A 6,060-nucleotide genomic window follows, 5' to 3' on the forward strand; every position below is an offset into this window, starting at 1 on the left:
AAAACAAAATAAAATAAAACCCAACAAACACGAGACATAATGATACAGATTTATAATTTGAATTGATGTTATCTCTCTCTTTTTATTTTGGCGGGTAGGCTATTAGATGCTGCGAATCCCCCGGCGCCCCGCCCTCTCCTCTCTGTGCCGCAAGCAGCAGGCGCACGTCGCAAACGGAGGGCGCCCTTACTCCCAGCAAATGGGTGATAGAAAACTGATCCGTGCCTATGCCATCCCCAAAATTCGCTGGCATGATTTCAGGGCAGCATGAATACGAGCGACTTTTTTTGCCCATGTCCTTGATGCCACCCCCACCACGATGCTGCCCTGGGAAACCGCCAGTATCAAAAACCACTACTGACCACGGGTAGGACTCGAACCTGTGTCGACCAGAATCAGGGCAGCTGCTCATCTCAGTGAGCCAAATCAATTCACATTTCAAAAAGAGATATGATGACACAAAAAATGTGCAGGGTGCAGAACAACCTGAACTGTCTGCTGAAAACAGTTGAAGAAGCTGAAATCATAAAAACTTTGCAGAATTTTAATAAAATAGCAGAAATATTAAACAACCAAAACAGTCCGCTAAAACAAGCTGAACAAGCTGAACAAGCTGAAGTTCCATTTAAAGTAGTAGTTGCTGAAAGGTGAAAAATTGGCACAACATGAAGAAGCTGAACTGTCTGCTGAAGACAGGTGTAGAAGCTGGAGTCCATATTAGAAAAGTTGCTGAAATCATAAAAACTTTGCAAATTGTAATAAATTAGCCAAAATCCTGACCAAGCAAAACAATTCGCTGAAACAAACTGCACAGGTTGAAGTTCCTTCAGCTTGAAGAGTCCGCTGAAAACATGCTGCCATGGGCAAGATTCGAACCCGGGCCTCACGCTCTTAGAAGGGCTGCTCAAGTCTAGGTAACATTGATGAGACCTCATCCACACCCTTCTTCCTGGGCAACTCTAACTGTAGGCTGCCTCCATGGGTGCCGGATAGGTTTAGATATTTAGCATCTAATGTCGGAAATATTGTATTAAAGCCTTTTGTGGGTGTGACTTCAACAAAACACTATTTTAACCCCATGTAATAGTACTTGCATTTTCATCTTGGATTTTAAACATCTTTTCTTCCCTGGCAGCTCCAGGACCATTGCATTTCATGTATTAAATCATTTTTAATAAACTGTGCTTCATCAGCATGAATGTCCCATATTTGTCAATCTGTAATAAAACTGGTTTGTTACTGCAGATGAGTAATTCCCCAGAGAGCTGCAGATCGTTCTTACTATCTTACTATTTTAATAAAGATAAGATAAGATAAGATAAGATAAGATAAGATAAGATGTCTTTATTAGTCCCACAAGGGGAAATTTCATGTTAAGGCTGCCGACCTTTTGCACGCAATGGAGGCGCCATCTTACCCTCCGACCATACATGCATTACACAAAAACATCACATGGGGAAGACAGGTCAGAGAGGTATAACAATGGAAAATGCACCACATGAGGAAAGATAAGGAGAAAAAATAACTCCCCCAGACTGAGCTCCAACAGGGGGTTCAGTTTGAGAACAGAAAAAAAAACACCTCTGCACATAGCACATGAAAAAACTCTTAATACACCAAAGAAACACATGACAAGCAACAGGGGTGGGTAAAGGGTGAGAGACAGCCAGTGTAGACAGTGCATCCGGGCCTGCAGCATAAGCGCTGGCCTCCTTGATCCACCGTCAGCATTGGAGGGGATTTCTCTCTCTTCACCGTGTGTCAGATTCGGTAACTTTCTGAGATCTCTGGCTCTGCTGTACGACTCTTTTCAGGTATTTGGGTTTAAACATCAAAATAATATTGGGATAGTATATTCTTTAAAAAATAATCCAAATTGTTTTTTGCTACTGTTGGAAGGCTTCAGGACCTGCTGCTATAGAAGACACTCTATAGCAGCTTGCAGGTGCTGTGGAGGCACCTGTCTGTGAAATACAACATGTGACAACTCTACAGCTATAACCATCCATCCAAGGAGGCTATCCCAGCACTGCGACAGACTGGCGACCTGTCAAGAGTGTACCCACCTTTCGCCCTATGGTGCTCTAATGACAACTAAATGGACTAAATTAAGTGATGCAGATTCAAATGTATATATTGCGAGACATGATTTTTGATAAGTGCTTTATGGCTTCACAAAACATGAAAAATGCATCAGGACAACAACAAATAAAAATTATAATTCAGCCCTGTGCTTTTAGAAAGGGAAGTGGGCAAAATTGAAAATTTGGTTACTAATATTTGTAGCATCAGATTTTTATTTTGGAGTTTCACTTGATGTGCAATCTTACTGCAGGCCCACAATTATTTTATTGCAAGAAAATGCTCACATTTGTTCAGTCAAATGCACAAAATGTACTTAAGTTCAGGCTGTGAATGTTATGTATTTGTATGTATGTGCTTTACCATAATAAAGTTAAATGTAAAACGAAAGTAAAGTCTAAAGTATTTGTTTGTGCTTGTGTTTTCAACTGAGCACCATCATGCAAAATATCTTGAAATTTGAATCTTGATAGGATGAAGCCCTTGCAATTGAGCTGTCCGATGGACATTTAAATTCACTCAAATTACTCAAATCTTTCATAACTATCACTGATGTACTGTCAGTACTTTCAGTCACCTGAGTTGAGTTCTTCATAGTTGTATTTGACATTTCCTAATATTACCACAAGATGGAGCCATCATGCCACACATTAGCCGGAGGTTAACACAATGAAGCCTTTAACCAATAATTTTGCAATCATTTGCTGGGATTGTTTCAATGTTATGTAAAAATAGTGGGATTATAAAAAGACACTTTGAACTGGAAGATACAAACTCAGACATTTTTAATGCCCCAAGCTGTTGACATATTTTCCAGATGACTGACTAATGACTCTGCTAATGAAAAAATATTGATATCAATTACATTTAATTTAATTACAAAACATTTCAGGCAGAAAATGCCATTAGACTTATTGAATGTAGATGACAGAGTGTTCATTATGTGAATACTTGTAACATAAACCTTCATTTGTCTTAAAGGTACAGAAAATATGGGTTGCTCAGATTGTATATAGTATTAAGACACCCCGTGAAAATAAATAGATTTTAAAAAAATATATATTTATATGCACTTAAAGTAGGGAGTTACCATAACAAAATAAAATAAAACAAACCCTAATATATTTATATTGCCCACCAGGCAGTGAAGTGATTGGTCAGTCTTTAGCGTAAATTACCAAGCTGCTGCAGTGCAGGGAAGTACTGCTACTGAATTTTATGTTTAAATTAAGCCATCTAATTACAGACGGTACAAAAAAGATTCTGTTCCTGTTGCTTTGAAATTAATTCAATGTGTAGAAGGAGTTAGAAAAAAAAATTCATCTTTAGGCAAATCTTTTGGCACGACAGCCATAGATTACAGTTATTTGTGTCTTCAGCAGTAACCACGGGGCTCCTCATAAAAGCTTATCAACAACTGCAAGTCAGACAGCTAAAGCAATAAAATCTGGTAAATCAGAGTGATAATATATTAGCAGATGTTGAAAGATGTGCTTTTCTTTCAGGAGAACGAAATGCAAATTACAAATTACATCTGCGACTGTCGATCAGTAAAAGTCCTTAGATAGTTCAAGTTTCCCTCCGTTTCATTCTCTTATCAGATTGTTGAGAGTATTTGAAGAAATCTTGTATAAGTTTAAAAATTATTGCCGTAACACAAAGTCATGAACGTCAGAATCATCTGCAAACTTCTGTGGCTCTAGATTAATAAAAGGGGTAATATTAAGTATGTCAATATCTGCAATACAGTTTACACTGTTTAGATAAAAACAGTGAAGCATGCAATTCAACATGTAAGAAGGTGAAAAAAACCTAACAGGAATAACACAAAGCCATATAAGAGAGCATCCCCGGCCTCCTGAGGGTTTTGTCAGTTTAACAGCTGTTGAATGCTAGAGGCATGAAGTGGTAATTTCAGCATTTCTTCTTAAATGCTGCATCAGCTAGAATGCTTTCAATTCAAAATTTAAATTTCTGCTTGCAGACACTGCCTCAAAAACTCTATCACATATTCCTGAATAATCACTGACTAATAACATTAGCTACACTGGGTGCTGAGTAGGAAGGGTTATTTTCATGTTGCCAATTAATCATCTCATCACTATTTAAAATGCTTTTTGCAGCGCTAAACTGCGCAAAGTGTTCTCTGAGAAACTTAATATACATGCTGGACTTATCTGTCTCTTACTGCGCATGCACACAGTCATTCTAGCTGCCAAGCGCAAACTTCTTTGTAATTTTATTTCTTGCATCAGGGTTATTTTAAACAGCACAGTCTACTTTCCATGCATGAGCTTTACTATTCACCACTTACATGCTGTTATCATAGTGCAAGGAACTGTACTCAGTTATATCAGCTTTTGACATTATAAAGAGTTTAAAAAAACAATTGCTTCAATATTTTGTAAAATAGGTATCAGCATAAAGATGCCCTGTCCAAAGCCAAATAACCATACATCAGATAAATTACCTGAGTCCAATGATCTTTTTCCCTTTCTAGAGATATGCCAGCCTCTACTGCAGAGTAGGTACTAAAGTTATATTAGGTTAGGGACCACCTGTCTTACCACTAGGCTATCTAACTTGCAGACAGTTGGGCCCACGGATGACATTCCTGTCCCTTTCAGGGATTCACACTTTGACCCCAGGGGCAGAGGTCTTGTCTCCAAATTGACTCTAGCTGATGCATGCACATTTCTGATAAATGAAGGAGGAGAAGGCATCCATTGATGAAGATATATATAGTATCTGAATCTATACAAACAAATGTATGGGAAAAGAAGATGCTGCAAAGGGTAACTCTATAAACCCTATAAAAGCATGCTGCAACTGTTCACACCAACATGTAAGCTTCAGGTATTGACCTGTATTTTAAGTGTTGCTTTCAGTTGTCTTGAGGAAAAAGAAAAGCCACGTTTTGGAGCACTACAATACAAACTAACATTACTTTAGATGACAACATGTTGGTACCTTTGCTTATGTAAGAACTTGAGTGCAATTCTTGAGGGAAATAAAAGGAGATGGCTAATGAAAGGAATGTTAGCAAAGGGTTAGCTTAGCTTAGGAGAAAAAAAATAGCTTGAGCCTCTCAGTAGGGGAAAACACCAAACACATGCCACTGCTAATAAAGAAACCACAATTTTTTATGCTTACTTTATATGCAAATTGTCTTGATTTTATGAAATTAAAGACAAATTGTTTTTCCTTTTTGTTCTATCTTCGTGCTAAGGTAAGTAGCTTCTCTCATATTTAAAGGAAAGTAGCTTCTCTCATATTTAATGATTTTGCACTTTCTCTAATTGTCTGCTAGAAAGCAAATGAAGTATATTTTCTAAATATTCTTACACAATCTTATAAATAGTTGTACTCAGTGTAAAAATTTGCAAAATATTTAGGTTTTACAAGGATGCAAGGCTAGATGATTGCTAACTTGTTAAATTCTGAAAAACTGTAGGCATCTATCAAATATATATAAATTAATGTATGTTAGGTGGGTCAGCCATGTATTACCATATATAGCTACATAGCTTACATCTAAGGGAGTACAGCATATCTAACAAAGTATTAAGTGAGGTAAAATAAACCTAAAGATAATCTTTCAAATGCTTGTTGATCTCAATTTTAATGTGAGCATAAAAGGTGATAAGTGAGAGATTAGTCTGACACTGCAAGGAGCTAGATAAAGTGTCAAAAACTTAATCGCCTAGTACTCGTTTCAGTGTATTCTGTATGTGTCCAGCAAAGTTTCAAAAGCTCAACAGGTTTAGTAAGCCTATTAATCTCGTCATCCTGCAAATGTGACCCTTTTCAACATCACATTATCCTGTTTTGTCTCTACCTAAACAAGGTCTCACTCAGGGTGCGTCTCTTTTTGAACTCCCCAAGGGTGTCATATCTCCAAAACTCTTCGCTCACTGGAGGGCGTGGGTGACTTGAGTGTCAGGAAAGCTTTGAATAACAGAAAGAGAGAGAGGGGAG

The sequence above is a fragment of the Astatotilapia calliptera genome, chromosome 8 (assembly GCF_900246225.1).
Source record: "Astatotilapia calliptera chromosome 8, fAstCal1.2, whole genome shotgun sequence".
NCBI lineage: Eukaryota > Metazoa > Chordata > Actinopteri > Cichliformes > Cichlidae > Astatotilapia > Astatotilapia calliptera.